The sequence below is a fragment of the Lissotriton helveticus genome, chromosome 5_1 (genome assembly GCF_964261635.1).
Source record: "Lissotriton helveticus chromosome 5_1, aLisHel1.1, whole genome shotgun sequence".
Lineage (NCBI taxonomy): Eukaryota > Metazoa > Chordata > Amphibia > Caudata > Salamandridae > Lissotriton > Lissotriton helveticus.
Window position 1 is genome coordinate 600,967,288 of NC_136065.1, and position 19,996 is coordinate 600,987,283.

Below are 19,996 nucleotides of genomic sequence, written 5' to 3' on the forward strand. Positions count from 1 at the left end.
TCGAACTAGGACAGAAAATAGGCACTGGTGCCAAATAAAAAGTGGTCCCATTAGCGACTCGGGACAGGTTTAAACTTGTAAAGAAAGGCAAGTTATATAGGTGTTTACAAGGTATGGGAGATTGTGTGCATTTGTGCTTGCTGCAGGCAATGTTTGTAGCAATAGCAGAGAAATCAACAGTAGAATCTGGCCCATCAGACCCCAAAACTGGCCCACACGCATCTAAAAACCCAGCTTATACACAGATCTTTCAGACCAACCCCTCGGGTTGCCCTGCAGGCCAGTCCAACCCTACACCCTATTAATATGGGAGCCCGTTATGCAAGGAGTAAAGAAGGCTCGATTAATGTAGGGAGTAGTTGTAATACAGAAGAAGTCCAGTAGTCCAGGTGTAGTTTCGGTAAAATGGTTTATTGAGTAGTTATGATGAGCGTTTCCCCCTCTTGTTATGCATTTGTTAGATGCATGGGGTAGTAGCAATGTTATTCTTGCTCCTATGAAGAAAGATGTGCTTACCTGCTGCTCAGCCAGTGTGACTGGGGTGTGGAATGTTGGTTGTGAGAGTCAGTTGGAGAATGGGCTGAGCACAGGGCCGGACTGGCCGTAGCGGGCACCAGGCAATACCCCGTTGCGCTGCACGGGTGGGGGGCCGGTTTTTGCAAAATCGGTCCTGTAACAAAATCGTCCGAAAATCGGCCCTGGCAAAGAGCTCCGCAGCACCCACAACCCCCCGGGGGGTGGACGGGGGGCATCTGAGCACTTTGCCAGGGCCGGTTTTGGTTCCCAGTCCGGCCCTGGTTGAGCAGCAGGAAGGCAGCTCCTGATCGTAACATCTTAATAAAGTATCTTACCTTTTCTACGCCTGGACTACTGGACATCCTTTTGATTCCAACAGGAGCCCTAGCATACAAGGAGCGAATGAGATTCTATTAAAGATTGAGAGCCCATTGATGCATGAGCGAGTCACCATCGCATCACCGGAGACCATTTTGACAAAGAAATCGTGACTGAACCATGTTCTCGGAGGGGGGGTTTACATAGTCTCCGTGCGATGCAGCCATAAAGCGCTGAATTAGAAAAGGACCGCGTCAGGAGATTTTTCTTGTAAATAAAACCCGGTGACAGTCATGCCTTTGTAATCGTTTGCTTGGCCTCGTATCTATCATCCTGTAAATGTTGATTCGCTCAGCGTGCCCCGGGGCGCGGATACCCATTCTCCATACGCCATTGGGTCTATAAGTGCAGCACAACGTGGAAAATATGCTCAGATTCGCAGCCAGTCCGGCAGTCCCACTGAACCGCAAACTTCAAGGCGCATAAAATCATCTCACTCGACAGAATATGCGAAAGAACAAAGACTCCAATGCTCTTATCTTCGCCATTATTGTTTTAATTCACACTTCATTTCTCACCGCACGAAAACGCCAAATGCACGACTTGCAGTGAAAACGGGCATTATTATTTCACCGCCTTACATATTACCTCAGAAGTAGGGCATTTTTAGTGTTTGTTAAAACAAAGGTGAAAATATTATGAGATTGCGGGCATAAATAGAGCGCCTCTCTCAAGAGTCGGAGGAGTATACCATTTCACAAAATACAAGTTGTAGCCAGGTGAAATCGTGCTCCTTTTGACTACGTCATGACGTCACATGGAGTGATGTCACCGCAGTTTACCACAATGGCGTGCGTGAGATTAATAAAACAGATAAAAGATTATTATCCTCCTAATTTAGCCCTCAGACATACATTACTATTGTGCTGCTTTTGATGTCCCAGTGGCGTGGCCATGATACAATGAGACTTTAAATACCCAGGACGTGTTGGAATAAAAGGTTTGGGTGTGCTCAGATAGGGTCACTTCAATATTTATAGCACTAAAGGGTTGTACCACAGTGAAAGCAGAGCGTATTCTGGTGCTGCAGCCCTTCATGTTAATTCAACGGTAGTATTCACATGTAGGTCCACAGTAAGACCTCGGTGCATTCTGGTACTTGCAGTTTTTAATATTACAATCATTTGCATTATTTCTGGTTGTAAAGTTTGTATCACATTACATATAACTTACGCCATCTATTTACATACCATGGGGCAGATTTACAAGCCCCTTGCGCCACTTTTGCGTAACTTTTCCAATGTTAAAAGTGACGCAAAAGTGGCGCAAGGGGCTTGTAAATCTGCCCCCATATACTTCGAGTATTTTTTACTGATCCATAGAGGAGCTTGCATGGCTTTAATCTTCAAGTGTTTAAATTGAGAACAAATATGAAAGAGGTTGATGTAAAAGACTGCGGGCTCTGTGGTTTTACCTCTGGAAACATAGGTGGTTAACCAGTCCCTCCCAGTCCCCGTGTAGATAAACACTACTCTGTTGCAGTGGGATATTTTCCTAATCCTAAAAACATTACTCATCAAGTATGGCTTTTGGTCTATCGGACAACGAAATAAATGACGGAGAATGCCTTCCATAGCCCTTGCCTAGAAAACCCTATTACTCCATTAATGTAAGACAATCAGACCTTCTCTGCACATTGGGGCTGGAAATGACTTCTGCCACCCCCTGTACTGCCTACAACCCCAACAGCGTTACCCCTGCAGTTTAGGATCCTGACACAACCTAGAACCTAAAAATGAAGGAATACATTTATGGTGTTCAAGGATTAAAGATTTAACCACAATAGCGTGTCAAACACTTTTCAAATGTGGGCATCAGAATGTGGCAGACTGTTATGAGTCCTTAATCTTGCACTGTGCCCAAAGCGTTATTGTTTATGTAAAAAAAAAAAACTTTAATATGTAGTTTACATTACATTGATAAAATACAGATATTTTGAGCCTTCGCTCCGTTTTGGTTTGACAGCACAACTGTATGAAAAACGATTTATATCAATTCTTCAAAATATGCCGAGTGGGCTTTGGCTCTGCCCAGAAGAGTATTTCGAGATCACCCTATTCTGTTTGGGGTATTGAGTCCACATTATAGCTTATTTTCATTACAATACAGGAGTGACTATTTTACATCTCAAAAGTACAATGAAAGATCACACATCAGATTTTTTGTCCTAGATTCGTTTTTATGTTATAATGCCTATTTTTGCAGTAAGCAATATTTTTTTGGTTTTAATGTTTCTTTTTTGCTTTTTTACTGAAGGACCTGATTACACTATATTCCCATAATTGCGTTGTATGGTTTGAAGCAATAGTGTATTTACTTTAACCTTGTCTATTTAACTCATATGATATACAGTCTGCCAAACTTGCCTCTACCCCTACCCCCGTGTTTGTTTTGTCCACAGTGTGGTAGTTGGGCATCAGCTGGTGTCCCACTTGAACTCACACTAGAATTCTTTGTATACACTGTTATATACAATATTAAATGCTGTCCGGCTGGACAAAGAATATAGCAACTATCTAGTCTATATTTATTATTGTCAGCATATCCCCTACTGTTTAGGGACCGTTGTTTTTGAAATATACGTAACTTCCCAAGGTCCCTGACCTACTGCTCTTTTGGGTTCCCTTGTTTCTCGTAACGGTTTTTACTGAAGGAGGCATTTTGTTACTATTTTAGTGAGAACCTAAAATGGAAGAAAGACATGTTGGCTTTCCCAATGCTTGTTCAGACAATGCATGATAGTTTGTCCACTCAATTGATTCAATTTGTTGAACTCCTGACAGGTGTTTCACACTTCAGGTTCATAGGAAGAGTATAACATAGTTTTCATGTTAGTTTACAGACAATTATAACCAACAGCTTAGTGCCCTATGCACCTGTGAGTAAATGGTGTCCTATGCAGCAGATTATCTTCCCTGGTGCATTCTCATACAGTTCCTAGGAAGTAGTTGCTTTGTTGCAATTAGAGAAGAGGCAACTTCACACAAACAAACCAGCACATAGTGTATTTTTCAGCTATGGGCACACCAGTTTGGCAGAAGTAATCCTTCTACTCTCGCTCTACCCCAAAGCATAGGGGTCCTTGTAGTTTCTTTGTTTGAAGATTTGCTGAAAGGTGCCATCAAATACATTCTGTGGACATCCTGATCAGTGTAGTGGAAATTTACTGATATAGCGAATAGAAAATTAGGGTGACCCACATATTAGTGAAAAGAAAAATCAGTACCCTGGCCTGTAGGCTCTTGTCGTTAGGGGGCTCATCCCCATGTGCCTGGAAGCTTGAAAAAGTGCCTTGAATAAAAGTGCTGCAAGCATTACCATGATGAAAAACACTGCACTTTATATTGCATACTCTTCACAGGTATAGTGTCATGTCATCTTTAGGTTTCTTTGTGCAATAGAAATGCTTATTTGACCGGATTTGACTACGTTGTGCTTTCTAGATCTAGAGGACGCCCAGGGTTCTTCATGCAAATGTCTACCCACAAGGGTGGCAATTCAACCTTAAGGCATTTGCACTGGTACAAATTAATAGTAAGTTTATCAATTATTTAATGTAGCTGCTCGGGGCTGCCTGCTGTCTCCAAAACCTTTGCCCTAGCATTGAGCATGTTAAGGAATACTTCTTTTGTAGTCTTGCACCTGACATCATTATTCACATATAATAGTGCTGTTGAGTAGTATGACCTTGAATCAAACTGAGGGCTTTCTGCAGGCTTGGAAATGGCTGGTAAGATGGTAACACTGGTTGCGGATTTGTTATGTTATTTTGTTTTGTGTTTGTATAATTCCTGGTTGACATTACTATGACTGCGCTGGTAGGGCACCTTCACAACATGGTGTTTAGGGCTGCGTCACAGATCACTTTGCAGCTCTCTCAAGTTTCCCATGCCTATGAGTGAGCAGCTCATCCAGAAAATGGGTTAGGTTTGCATTCTGGGACATGTAGGCATGATTTCATGATGACATAAAGATGGCAACCAATCCCAGAATGCAGCCAACCGGGACAAGATGAGCTGCAGACGCATAGGGTTGGATAACATGAGAGGTCTGGAGTCTGTTCTCTGTTTCAGTAAGATCATTAGTAGTATGGGTGCAGTTCGTATTCATATTGGCTGCTGGTGTTGCCTTATATACCTGTTCATAGCTGGAAGGTCAGAGGTTGAAGTCCTGGAAGACACAAGGCAGCCTTGTATAATTACTTCATAGCAAGTCACAGTGACTTTGAGCTCACTATAAAAAAAATAGAAGCACCAGCACAATGCAGTTTGTTTGCAGTAAGCACTACGTGAGTGCTCTATAACTTTGCCATATCAAGGCAGTTTCAGTCCCCTAATTAAATTATGTTTTTTAAGTTTGCATTTTTACATTGTGTGGATCAGGCTCCAGGTCAGTGGAATGTTTTGCAGAGTAATAGGCATTGCCATACGTTTCTTTAGGGGTTTTTAAATGCATAGAATAAAAAACATAAGCATAGTATAATGATCGGGGATTTTCTTGCATTAAAAACCTAAAGGCAAAGAAGAGCTTTATCATTACTTGGCACCACAGACATTCACTTATGCCACGTTATACACAATTTTACATTCGCCAAACGCATGGGCTCAGCAGGGGTTATGCTGTGACCCATGAAATCTGGAAGTTGAGCCCTTTCTTAAATGCCATATATGAAGGATTCTTCTTACGGGGTGTTTGGGGAGGTCCAGACTCTGGGACACTCCGTGAGAAGGCTTGTCTTAGACTTTTTTTGTATTCTGAATGACGCACTTTCGTGACTAAATTGTGTTTAATCGCTGCCTCGCAATGATTCTTTCTATCAGAAGGCGTGCCCTTCAGCACTGAACCTGATAATTCAATTACATATCACGGAAGCTCAGCAGGATTTGTGTCTGCTGTAAATGGGTCACACGAGGATTGTGTAGCTGGCTCCTCCCCTGGCACGCGATCAGTGCGTGCTAAGATGGCGCTGATGTTTTTCATGGTCATGGAATTAGCATTTACAGAGAGCTAAACATTAAAATTGAACAGGACAGCCGAGACCACGGAGGTGGGTGCTTCAAGTGGGTGCTGGCAATTAGTGGGCAGGCAGAGAAGGGCGGTCATAGGCTGTTTCCTGGTAGTAGGGGATTGGATCATTGTTGTGTTGCAAAAGGGCAGTGGGAGGTGTTCCGTGTCAGAATAAGCACTGGTCTCCACATAAAGGAATCAGAAGCATTAGAGTTTCACAGGAGTGTGTGCATGAATAGTTGTTGCCATTGTTGTATTTAAACTGCATGACATGCTCGCCTGTTGTGGTTGCAACAGTCCATATTACGAAAGTGCATTTCTGAACCACCATTGATGCAAAATATACAAAAAGTAAGCTTGATCGAACTAATTTTAAGTGAAAGAGGATGTATAAATTGCAGGATCACCCAAGGATTGTATTCCAGTTTGTGCCACAAGGCGTGACCTGGTACAAGGCCATATTTTTGCATAATCATTGGTGAAGTACCACAAGAATTGTCACAAGGACACATTCACCAGTGTGAAAGAGGCAGTGGTCCAGCCATAACAGTAGTTTGGAAGCTGGGCAACCGCACAGTAAATGAGTCCCTTTGAGATAAGAAATCTGTCAAAAAGATCTGAGCCGAAGGACAGTGGTGTATACCCTACAGCATACCAACTTCCTGCACCTTTTTTACCGGCTTTGGCAGATATCTAAAGCCTCAGCAGTTGATCCCAATTAATGGCAGTCACTCCAATGTAATTCCAGTTGCGACTGCCTTTGAAGCCATTGTCGTCTTGGGCATACCAGTTTTTCAATTGCTGGGAGAGACCAAGAGTATCTAGAATATTGTTTATGAGTGTCTGGGAGGATATTGCATGATTTTGGGAACACGTTTAAGGACCAAATGCTAATCTCTTATCCTCGACACCAAGAGAGATATGTGATCATGAGTTTAAAGTTTGACTCAGAATACAATGCCTTTTATTGGAGAAAATAGTTTAACTGATCGAGAGAGAGAGAAAAGCAGACGGTGTCCCCTTGGAGTCTCCCTTAAGTATTTCAGACAGTTGAGTCTCATCAGTCGCAAATTCACAAATTCCCAGTCTGACACAAAAATACTGTTTAATTGATCGATAAGAGTGAAAAGACTCATCAAAAACTTTGACTCCTCATACGGAACACTCTAGTCTGTATTATGTCTCGCAAGAAGAATGCTGGCAATTAGCCGAAGGAGTACCGGGAATCCCTTCTGCAACTCAGAGAACCCAGAGACTGGAGGAAAAGGCCATGTGTTGATGAAGGATGCAAAGACAGGAGAACATCAAGCAAATTTACCAGTAGTCGTTCAGGCTGCAACATGGAGTACACAAACCCCCAGATTCATCAAAGCCACATTCTGCGAATTCCAAATTGCGATAATTACTGAATCGCAATTTAGAATTCGCAGAATGGGATTTATGAAGAAATGCGACCAAAAAAAGCGAATCGCAATCGGCCGCAATTGCGGTTTGCGATTTTGACAAAATTGCATAAAAATCGCAGAATCGCCCTTTTTCCGTGTTGAAATTGCGATCTTGCAATTACCGAAATCGCAAATTGCGATCTCGCTAATTGCGAGATTGCAAAAATGGGAAGTCGCATTTCGAGCATAATGATGACATCACAACCAGGAAGTAGGCAGTTCCCTCCCTCATTCTGCTCACTAAGCCTGAAAGTGGAAGCAGCACTGGCCAGAGCTCCACTACAGACCACCTGCAGCAGCAAACCAGGAGACAAACAACCCCAGAAAATGTCAAGGAAGCAGCAGGGAGCAGTGCCCCTGGAAGAAAAAGGAAAATTAAATTTTCCGAGCAGGAACTTGAATATTTAATTGAGGGAGTCACAAAGGACCATGACCGACTTTTCGGTAAGGATTCACGGAGGATGGGGACAAGAGGCGCATTTGGCTGCGCATCAGTTGACGAACTTAAAAAGAGGTGGTATGACCTCAGAGGGCGTGCAAAATAATGAATTGCAGAGAGGTTGGGGGAGCGACTTTCAACCGGAGGAGGAGAGCCCACTGTACCACCCAACACCCCACTGGAGGACCTTGTGAAGGACACCCTGATTCCTGAAGCATGAGTGGGGGTCACCCGGCTGGACTCCTCCCGACCCACCCAACAATCCCAAGGTAAGTGCCATGCGACTGCGACCCTGTCCCCTAACAATGGCCATGACTCCAGAGCTACCCATTAGGAAACCCCAGTTATGCAGGCCATGCACACCAGAAATGCCCAATTGCATTGTGGGACTTGTAGTGTGACCACAATTTCCAGATAGCCCCATACAGCCAGACCTGTCAAGTGAGAGTCATTCCTAAAGCCAGTCAGGGAATGCTAGCCTGCATGCATGTAGCAACCTCCCATGTGCAAGAAACATGTCATTAATCACGGTCCCATTTACATCACAGGTGGCACAGAACAACCCAGCACCGACAGTGAGGCCCTACACATCGACGACAACCCAGAGGACACCGAGGGAGAGGGCCATCCTGCCCCTCAACCAGGACCATCACAGGCAGCACCAGCAGCAGTAGTACCACCACCTGCCCCTGTGGACAGTGCCACCCCTGCAGCCACAGGCGTGCCACAACCACCCCATGTAACACCCATGGCAGTGGCACAGGCCACAACAGCTGCAGCCAGGAAGCAGATAAGGCGCACAGCCACTGTGCGATCACAGTCCAGCGGACTGGTGAGGGAGCAGCGCGACACAACAACAAGCGCTGGCAGGGGGGGTCAATGTCCGGGATCCTGGCCTGTCCATTGAACTTCGGATGCTCCGAGTCCATCATAAGCAGGCACGTCACTTGGCAGCCATCCACCTGCAGCTGCACAAGACTGCACGTAATGTGGGGCAGCTCACTGACAGCATGCAAATCATGACCGCTGCGGTCCGTGAAAACAGCCAGGTCCTGTTGTCCCAGCAGGATGTCAACCGCCGCCGCCACCGCCAGCTGCTGACCCGCCTGTCAGCTTACACACGCTCCAATCATATTATCGGGAATGCCACCTCCCAACTATCGCGTCGCTCACTAGCCATGCAGATTCAGATGGTGCAATGCTGCCAGGACGTCGCTAGGGTACTGTAGCAAGTCACCACAACAGTGCAGAGTCTGCAGGTGACTGGCCATGGCCAGGCAAGTGGGGGGATGATGCCACTGAGGGCAATTCCAGCCACAGAAGCCACTGGTGACGGTACCCCGCCGCAGCACCAGGCCCACTGCAGCCTCACGGGCTAATGCTGATGTGGACGAAGTCGAAAGGCGACTGGGAGCGTCCGCCCGGAGTCACCACTGACTCTTTGTAATGTACCTGCAGGGCCATGCTGATGATACAAGCATGCCCTCTTCACAAACATGGGTTTGTATATGTAATACAGCTCTCATGCAATATGAAAAAAAATAAGTACATTATTGTGAAAAAAACAATAAGATTTAATATGCACAAGTTAATCTGACTCATGTCATTATTTCCTTTGTCATGCATGAGTGAAGTGTTGGGTGAGGGGAATGGGTGCACTGGAAACAGTTCATTGTTATTTGGTTGCGGCGCCTGTGTCCTTCAGCAGGATTCTCCCCGCGTGCATGACACACATGTGCAGGTGGGCGGTTATCCCCTTCCGACTCACTGCCAGAGATTTCTACAGGTATCCTCCGCTTGGTAGCAATGTTGTGGAGTATTGCACACACGGCCACGATGAGGCAGCAGACCTCAGGCTGGCATTTGAGGGCCCCACCAGTCTTGTGTAGTATGTGGAATCGGCTGTTCAAAAGCCCAAATGTCCGCTCAATGCAATTTCTTGTGCGGATGTGTGCAGCATTGTAACGCCGTTGCTGTGGTGTGGCAGGGTTGAGGTATGGGGTGAGGAGGTACTCACGGAGACCGTAGGCGCTATCACATAAATGAAAGGAGCAGAGGGTGAGTGCCTGTTATGTGCAGCTAAATGGTCGCGATGTACTGATTGTTGGCATGTGTACTTACCTAGAAGGTGTCCTTCGCCAAAGTCACCCCTGGCCAGTCGTGTGTGCATGACGCTGTGCCGGAATATGAAGGAGTCATGTGTGCTCCCCGGGTATTGTGCCACTATGTCCGTGATGATTGTCTTAGCGTAGCACACCATCTGGATATTCAGTGAGTGGTAGGACTTGCGGTTCCGGTACATGTATTCTGTTTGTGCAGGTGGGCAGATGTGGATGTGGGTACAGTCAATGCATCCAATTACATGGGGGAATTGCGCAATGTTGTAAAAATCAAGCTTGGTGTGATTCAAGTCCTGTTGGGTGGTCGGGAATGTGATGTAATGGTGTAGCTGGGTCAGCATGGCCTCCAGAAAACTACTTAGGCAGCGGGACATGGTGCTCTGGGAGATCCCCCCTGCAACGGCAACTATCCCATGGAAGCTTCCCGAGGCCAGGACGTGCAGGCTGCACAAGACCTGGACATGGGTGGGCACAGCATTGGTCCTCCTTGTTGGGTGCTGCATCAGGGGGTCAAGGTCCCGGATGAGCTTTTTAATCATTGCCCCATTCAGCCGGTACTTTGAGTAGATTTGCTCCTCAGTTTGTCCCTGAAGTGTGATCTGCTGTTGGAAAATTCGCTCCTGGATCCTGCGTCTGTTCCTTGCTGCAGCCTGGAGCCTTCGCCGCCTAACCACCATGTAGAGTCCTGGCATTGTGAATGTCCTTATGCTCCTACTGTGTCTCCTTAAGTGTGTTTGTTCAGGGCCGCACCTGTGGCTAGTTTGGGTTTAAAAAAAAAAAACTTTTATTGACTTCATGGTTACCACCTGGTTTGGGTTCTCCTTAAATTGCGCCTCGCAAATAGCGATTTAGTGGTTTTTCGCAATTTGTGATTTTTTATGAATTTGGTTTGCGATTATTTTGCGATTTCGCAAATTAAATCGCAGAATCATTGGAATCTCGCAAATTCCGATTCGCTAAGGGGGTTCCACCTTTGATTCTGCGATTTTATTTGCGATTTCACTAAATCGATTTCGCAAATTGGTCATCTTTCTTATCATGAATTGCAGATCATTGAATTGCGATCGCAATAGCTAATTCACAGCTATTGCGATCGCAATTTTGGGGATGATGAATCTGGCTGAAAGACTCCAACTCAGCCAAGGAGTACAGGTGAGCATAAGACAGGGGTAACTGCAAAAGGTGGATGACATGTAGCTAGAAAAAGAAAAAACAACAAAGGTGCAGGATGGGGAATACAATGGTCGAACTATCAATCAAGGGATCATACAAAACCAATTGCTAGGGACTGCTACTTCTTAACATCTCCCGGAAGCACTTACCTTCCCTATGAGCCTTTCTCCAATTGGTCCTATTTCCAATCTGACCTGCAAGCCTCACTTTATCTCTTTGTGCCTCAGTCAGCATTGTCCTGCCCTCCACAGTCTTCACTCTGTTCACCTCTTGCACTGTATACCTTGCTGTCTCATCAATCCCAGGGAATTAAGGTGTCTTGTTCAGTTTTCCTCACGGATATCTCCCTATAACGTCTGGCAGTGTGCTGGATGTGGGTCCCAGAGTTGCTGGTCAGTCTTCACAACACCAATAAATGGCAGATGTTTCACCCTGGTAACTCAAAAGTTGTTTTTCACCCTGGTAACTCAAAAGTTGTTAGCCTGTGAAATAGAAGTGAAGCCCTTACTGTGCCCTTGTCCTGAAGCTGCAAAAGCGAAACGTTGCCCAGGAAGAACTCGGCTCATGGATGAAGGATATGTGTTAGAAAAACCAAAATCATGGACAGTGCATTGGAGCTTAATTCATGTTAGGCTCTTTACTCTGAGCCTCGAAGCAAATGAGGATCACGCTGATTATGTTAGTCGTTTAAGACAACAAGCTTTGTTGCCAGAATAAACTTTACGCAGCAGTCCTGTAAATTGCTGGCAATCACTCCCATTTTTTCGTCTTTTTTTTTCAGAGTTTTATGTAGCGCAAACTTGACCCGAAAGTATCAGAGCGCTTTACATGAGCACCAGTTGCGTTACACAAGGACACATTCATTTTTGTTAGGCACAGGGAGATCAAGTGATTTGCCCAGATCACAGGATGTTGAGCATCATTGCTGAGACTCGAACCCGGTTCCTTGGATTTGAGGTTGACCGCCCTAGCTGTTAGACCACACCCTCTCCCCTCTCTATTGTCAGTAGAATGCAGGGTAGTCGTGACAAAATGTTGGGCATTAGTACATCTTCTATATTGTTTATCTCTCTTTCTAGTCTGCATACCGACGAGTATGTTTAAAGAAATTGATGTCATATTATTGTACCTTATTTGGGCCTCTAAAAACATAGCAATACATTATTTAAAGTCATGTTCCCTGTGGATGAAGAAGAACTGGTGGTCCCTGATTTTGAGTTATACTGTCTAGAATTGACAACTAGGTTGTTGGATGACCAAAGGAAGGGGGGTTGAAGATGGGAATGTAGGTATTTTTGAATTAAGACAGCGGAAGTGCTATTAAAATCTAGAATAACAAGGACACATTCCCCCTTAGGTTCAACTTTGAGATATGTTTGGAAAAGTTCTCTACATAAAAATAAAACAAACACACAATGTGCCCCATAGCTATATTTTGTGTGAGGGCATTTGAAGCATGGGGACAGACGAATGGCCACAGTGGGCTGAGGAAGAAATGAAAGTACTCGGGGTTTTGTCTAAAGATTGCGCTCTTACGGATTTTGTAGCTTTGGGGAGGACTAATCGTATAGTTGAAGAGTTGCAGTCTAATGTAGAGTAGTTTGGTTATAATTTAGAAACCATCAGGAGGAATGTCAGAGTGTTTTTAAGAAATGGAAGCTAATGCTTGATTTTAATGTAGCAAGGTACATAACCAGGCCTCAGTAAGAGACTAGGCCAAAGGTAGCTTGCATTGATATTCATTTTACAGTGATAGAGAACAGTTGACTTTTAAAATTACATGAATGAGTTTCCTATGCTAATGTTTCTATTCTTTGTTTTTCCTTTTGAAGAAAATAAGTGGACTAGAATTCATTGTGTGGTGGTGTTTATTAGCCAATCTGAAATTGATTAATTTCTGTTACTCAAGAAGCAAGCCAGGTGATAAATGTTCCTGTACTTGCAACATATTGAACGCCTTTGCCAGTGTCTGCTCTAAGCAGTTGTACTGGGTAATGCTTTCATTATTGCATAAATGTCATATTATGTTCAGCGGCAGCTCTTCCTCTAAGACAAAGGAGCGTCGCCTCACTGCTCTCCAAGTAGTGCAAAGGAAAAATAAAATGATAATAATAGAGTGTTATTATCATTTTATTTTTAGTATGGAGCCAGGTTAGGCCTGGGCGGGGCTGGCCTCGCGTCAGAGGGCGGAGGAGTGGCTGGTGCACCATAAGTGCGCATGACGGTTTGGCTGACCAACTTGGGCCGGGGAAACCGTCATGTGCACCTAGCACTTCTCCACCTGGCTGTGTTGCACAGCCGAGTGGAGAACTGTTCCAGGTTCCCAGGCACTGCCTGACCAACCAAACAGGCCACTCAGACCAATCACAATGCTTGTGACAGCAGCTTTATGATTGGCTTAGGGGAGTCTATGATCCTGGGTGCTGCCAGGAGCCAGGAAAAGAGGTAGGACGGAGGAGAGTCGGTGGCCATGGACCAAAAGGTAAGTCTTCTTTTTTTTCTTTCTTTTTTTTAAACCCTCACTGTCTCCCCGCCACCAGTCCCTAGCAGCCGCCACTGATTACTTTTCTAATTTCCTATGCATAATTATGCATAAAAATAGGTGTTCGTAAATGTGTCTTATTTGATGTATCTTACATTTTTTTGTTTTACTATTGGTCTGTGTAAATGAAAAATTATTAGTATAGCCATATTATATCATTTCTAACCATGCAGAAAGTGTGCTTTTCACTGTCTGAAACCTATAAAATGCCAGACTGTTCTTGCTTTCTGAACTGTACAAACTACATGTTGGTCTGTCTATGTGAATAATACTTACACATTTCTTACCTTTTAAACTGTGTTGGCTCTGCACTATCTGCCTAATGATTTATACTTAGACGTTCCCTGACTTTTGAACTGAGCAGATTTATGCTAGTCCTTTGCTCAATTATATTTTGGTTCTAGCTGTTTACTTGCCTACGAGGTCAACCTTATTTTGATACTTCTTACAATTTGGGTTATTTGATCGAGAAGGTGACCATTCCACATCGTACCTCGCTAGCGCTAGCTGCGCTTTTTGCCTGCTGCACTGTATTTTAAATTCCCGTTTTTGTACTTAATTTGAATCTGTTATTTTACCTTGTTTTTAAACTGGAGCGACCTCCTGGCCTCACTTCCTGCACATAATACCCCCCCTGGGGACCATCACCACTGCCTTTGGCGGGTCCGGGATCACGGGGTACCGGGGATTAATTTGAGCGCCATTTTGGATCGGGCTTGGGCACTCTCGCGTATTCTCGCGAGATTTCGGCCTACTGAGCCTATTTGAGGCAGCGAGTGACGGCGGGTCAGCCTGGAGAAGGTGACCATTCCACATCGTACCTCGCTAGCGCTAGCTGCGCTTTTTGCCTGCTGCACTGTATTTTAAATTCCCGTTTTTGTACTTAATTTGAATCTGTTATTTTACCTTGTTTTTAAACTGGAGCGACCTCCTGGCCTCACTTCCTGCACATAATACCCCCCTGGGGACCATCACCACTGCCTTTGGCGGGTCCGGGATCATGGGGTACCGGGGATTAATTTGAGCGCCATTTTGGATCGGGCTTGGGCACTCTCGCGTATTCTCGTGAGATTTCGGCCTACTGAGCCTATTTGAGGCAGCGAGTGACGGCGGGTCAGCCTGGAGAAGGTGACCATTCCACATCGTACCTCGCTAGTGCTAGCTGCGCTTTTTGCCTGCTGCACTGTATTTTAAATTCCCGTTTTTGTACTTAATTTGAATCTGTTATTTTACCTTGTTTTTAAACTGGAGCGACCTCCTGGCCTCACTTCCTGCACATAATACCCCCCCTGGGGACCATCACCACTGCCTTTGGCGGGTCCGGGATCACGGGGTACCGGGGATTAATTTGAACGCCATTTTGGATCGGGCTTGGGCACTCTCGCGTATTCTCGCGAGATTTCGGCCTACTGAGCCTATTTGAGCCTCTCTTCGGTCGCGCAGCGGGGACGCGCAGCGGGAGCGCCTTCATCGCGCCTGAGTCCAGCCAGAGTCCTGCCCGTCTGCGCTCATCCGCGCTAGGCAGGGCTATGCAGGTCTCTCTGGCATGATAGGATGATTTCCCCTGCAGATTTACGCTCGCTGCGACGAGGGGTAAGTGGATGTCGTCACGGTACTTTGGATCCTCTTTGTGGTCCTTATCAGTGCCCCATCTGCTTTTTTATTCTGCCGGCTCCACAACCTATTTCGCTTTTTCAACCCAAATCCCCTATAGCTCCCATCTTAGGTCCTAAACGGGGATCAGTTACTAGTTCGCCTCTTAAAATATTTCTTCTGAACGTAAGGTCTTTGGCCTGCCACTCGCAAGAAGTCTTCTCATTGATTTCTGATGAAAATCCTGACATTTTCTTTTTTACCGAAACTTGGCTCCACGACAATTCGATGGCTGTGATTAACTTAGCCCTCCCAGTAGGCTATACCATGCACTCTTCCCATCGTATTGGTAGAGGTGGAGGCATCGCAGTCGCGGTAAAAAATCGCTATTCTTGTGTGTGGTCTCCTACTATTATAGCTGGATGCGAGAGTGCACACTTCAACATCACTGTTAGTCCCCACTTCACCTTTGCGGGACTCTTAATCTATAGGCCTCCTGGTCCTGATGGTGCGTTTCGTGTCAGTCTTCCAGATGTGGTTTCCTTTTTAGTTTTGAAAACCAATAATTTTACGGTCATTGGTGACCTTAATCTTCACATGGACGCCCCACTTTCCAACTCAGTCCATAGTTTGCTTTCTGATCTTGAGGCATTTAAATTAGTCCAACTAGTTGAGTTCCCGACACATATCGGTGGACACCTGTTGGATCCTGTCCTGACGAACATCTCTTCCAATATTGAAGTGCTTCAGCCAAAGCCTATGGCCTGGACTGATCACTATCTGATCGAAACGCGCATCACTATTAACATCCCTCCATCCAATAACAACCTGCCTAAGACTCTTAAGCGTCCTTGGAGAAACCTGAACCTGGAGCATTTTCATCACCTTTTGTTGCAGCACCATCCCCAACCTCCTGAGGAAGTTTCCCGTGGTTATGACGACTTTTGTAAATGGCTTGAGCAGTCTTTGGATACCCTTATACCAGCTAGGTGGAGCAAAGCTAAATCGGGCTCCCCTAGTCCTTGGTATGTTGATTCCCTTAGGGTATTGAAATCATCCTGTAAAAAAGCTGAACGTGCCTGGCGCAGAAACTATGATACTGTTCTTAAAGCAGCTTATAGATCCTGCACCAGAACGTATCATAGGGCTATATGCTCTGCCAGGGCTGCTTTCTACTCACAGGAAATAAAAAACAGCATCAACCCTACCAAGATCATTTTTAGGGTGTGCAAAGACCTCACCAATAAAAGAACTGCCTCCACGCTCACTGCCTCCATGACACACTGCGAGGATCTGGCATCGTTCTTCGTTGAAAAAGTGGAGGCCATATATAGGTCGTTTGCTCTGCCTTTTGTCAGGGAAATTAATAGTGCCCCCCTGGTCTCCAAATCCCTATTAGCTATTACAGGTCCGACCCTAGAGGAGTTCTTAAATCTAGCGATCAAAGTTAAGTCTGGCTCTCCGGATGACCTTATGACACCCATGCAATTCCGCGATTTTGCCGATTGCTGTTACCTGGCGATGCAGAGCTTGATTGATCTTTCTTTTAGAACTGGTAGTGTTCCCACTGCTTGGAAGCAGGCCACTATTATACCAATTCTAAAAAAAAACTCTCTCGACCCTTCCAAAGCAGAGCATTACCGACCCATCTCCCTCCTTCCTTGGATGGCTAAAATAGCCGAAGCTCACGCCAATAGGATTCTATCCCTCCATCTGCAAGAAGTAAATATACTAGACAACTCCCAGAATGGGTTTCGAGCCGGTCATAGTACCGAGACCGCCCTCTTGGCGGTGGTAGAACATATCAGGAAAATACTAGACCAAGGTCAGGCGGCGGCACTGATCCTATTGGATCTAAGTGCCGCCTTCGACACGGTTTCCCACCAGATCCTGTTACACCGCCTTGCGGAGGCTGGAGTTGAGGAACAAGCACTTGAATGGTTTCGATCATTTCTTACAGATCGAACCTTTAAAGTTGCCACACCTCCTTATATCTCTGCCCCTCGCCCCATTCTACAGGGAGTTCCACAGGGTTGGGCCCTCAGCCCCACCCTTTTTAATTTATATGTTGCACCATTGGCGCACGTAGCTGCCAGCTTCGGTCTTACAATAGTGTCATACGCCGATGACACTCGGTTGTGTCACTCAATGGCGACTCCAATATGAGCGCCTCCACCTTTCAGGCAGCCCTTAAAGCTGTCGCCGGTTGGATGGCGAATAATCGCTTACAACTCAACGCCACCAAGACGGAGGTCATTCTCTTCGGTAGGGACAGTGAGCTATGGGGAGACCAATGGTGGCCTCCTGAACTGGGACCTGCTCCCTCTCCTGTAACTGAAGTCAGAAATCTGGGCGTATGGCTTGATGATCAACTGTCATTTATTCCCCACATCAAACGTGTCGCGGGAACTTGTTTTGGCGCTTTACAGTGCCTACGGCCCATTTTTAAATTTTTCGACGCGGACACTCGGCAGATTATAGTCCAAGCTATGGTGTTGACCAGATTGGACTATGCTAGCTCCCTGTTTTTGGGTGTTAATCAAGCCGAGTTGACCCGTCTTCAGCGGATACAAAATACGGCGGCCAGGATGCTGGTCGGCCTCCCTAAATTTGTCTCTGCTCGTAGCACTATCCACGACCTACACTGGCTCCCAGTAGGCAAAAGAATTAAGTTCAAGGCTTTGTGCCTTACTTTCAAAATTCTTAACTTGGCCTCCCCTCCTATTCTCACCCAGACCATTCTTCACTATGTTCCCTCAAGAGCCCTTCGGTCTGCTGGCTCAAATTTGGCCACTGTTCCTCGCTTTAAAAAATCCAGAATGGGCGGCCGTTCTTTTTCGGTGATGGCGGCTACATTGTGGAATTCTTTGCCTGCCTCACTTCGTTGCATCCCTGATCTGCTCCAGTTCAGGAAACAATTAAAAACTCATCTATTCTCCTCTGGTTAGTCTTAGTGTTATCTGGTCCTCTCTGTTGTGTTGTGTGTGCCATCTCCAAAAGCGCCGGGATGCCTCTTGGCTGCGGCATCTGTGCGCTATACAAAATAAAATAACATAACAAACATAACATAACATGCAGATTTGAATTTGACTAACAAACACATTTTGTCTTCTGTAAGGATTTTTTGTTTGAATTCTTTATTGAGTTTTATGGGAGAAAACAGTGGTACAAACTAACAGTACTTTCACTGCATGATCCATCAACATAAAAAGCCAAAAGCCGAGGACCAGGGGCCAACCCTACCTCTCCCGGCATGAAAAACATAGAACAGTACATGATACACAAAGTGTCAGAGGCAGGGGCTAACTCTCCCATGGGTGGTGGGAAGGACCCGTGAAGGACCTGGGTATAGGCCTATGGCCACATTTGGCATTACAGTGCCCATCCTGGTCGATGCCGAGTAGGGAGAGGTGGAGCTGGCACTGAGTAGGATGGACCGAGAGGAAGTAGTCAGGATTCTGAAGTTTGCTGCAGGGAACTGGGGCGGTCCTAGGTTCAGGGGGGTGAACAAGGGAGGGTTGGGGGTAGAAGATCTCATCTGAAGTAGGGGAGGGTTGGAGGATAGTGGGAGGGATTGGAAGGGGTCCAAGCATATCTAATGATTTTTACATTTGAAGAAACCTTTATGGTTTTGACTTTGAATACCGTCATGTGAAGGTTCTCTTTAATGACAAAGGTCCAATGTCTATTGAGACTTACATGGCCCGATCCTGCATTGCAATACTTTTTAATTTAAAAGTTGAAAGTGTTGAGACTATCACACCATGCTCTAGTAAAATATTTGCATCAGTATGCTCTACATTTCAGCACCTGCTACACGCTAAACCCATAACACTCTACAGCTGAATGGACCTAGCTTGTTTGCTACACTTGTTCTTTGTGAGACACTTGAAGTTTTCACATTCGCTATGAATTTAGTGATATAACAATGATGGCAGCAACCCTACTCTGAAAATTGTTCTAGCACCACTGCTTGCACACCCTTCGACAGCCAAGTTCACCTTCTGCTGTATTCTTTTATCTTATTGTTATGCTTAAATCTCTATGATAGACCGCACCTGTTGTACATCGCTGGTTAGCTTTGCAGCTAAGGTTGAACACAGCTCATTATTTTGAACAAAAAACAGAAGTGCAGGGTCTCAAAGTTTTTCTTAGGAGCCCAGTGCGGGTAATGAAAATGCTGGGGTTGCTGAATACTTCCACTTGGCCCTTCTTTCAACCATTGTACACTTTCTGTGCCACGTAGTTTACTTTTGGAAGTTCTCTTTCTTCCCTGCTTTCAGGGGCGTAACAAACAACCCCACAGCCCCCGCGGTGCGGGGGGCCCCAGTCTTCAGTACATGAAGGGGGGCCCCCTCAGCTCATCGGTAGAGAGCTGTGAGAGGCCCTAAAGGAGGTGCAGTCTGCAGCCTGCCCTGAGCTCCTCCGGTTGACCCAGGACTGAAGAGAAACAAAGTAACAAGTTACATTGTTTCTCTTCAGTCAGAGCCACGAGCCAGACCCAGAAAAAGGATGGGGGTGGGGCCCCAGAGAGTATTCACCACAGAGCACTGCTCCTCTGAGGCAGCACAGAGCTGACTTCTGCCAGAAGGTTTGCAGCTCCAGAAACAGGATATGCAGGGACGCATAGGAAGATGAGAGTTAGAGCTATTGATGTTGTAAAGTACAATGTATTTTACCTATGCGTTTTCTGTTTGGAGTGGAGGGAATGTTTGTGGTGTCAAGTGGACACATGTGGCTTGGATTGGAATTGTTAGTTGTGGAATTGTGTTGCGTGGATTGG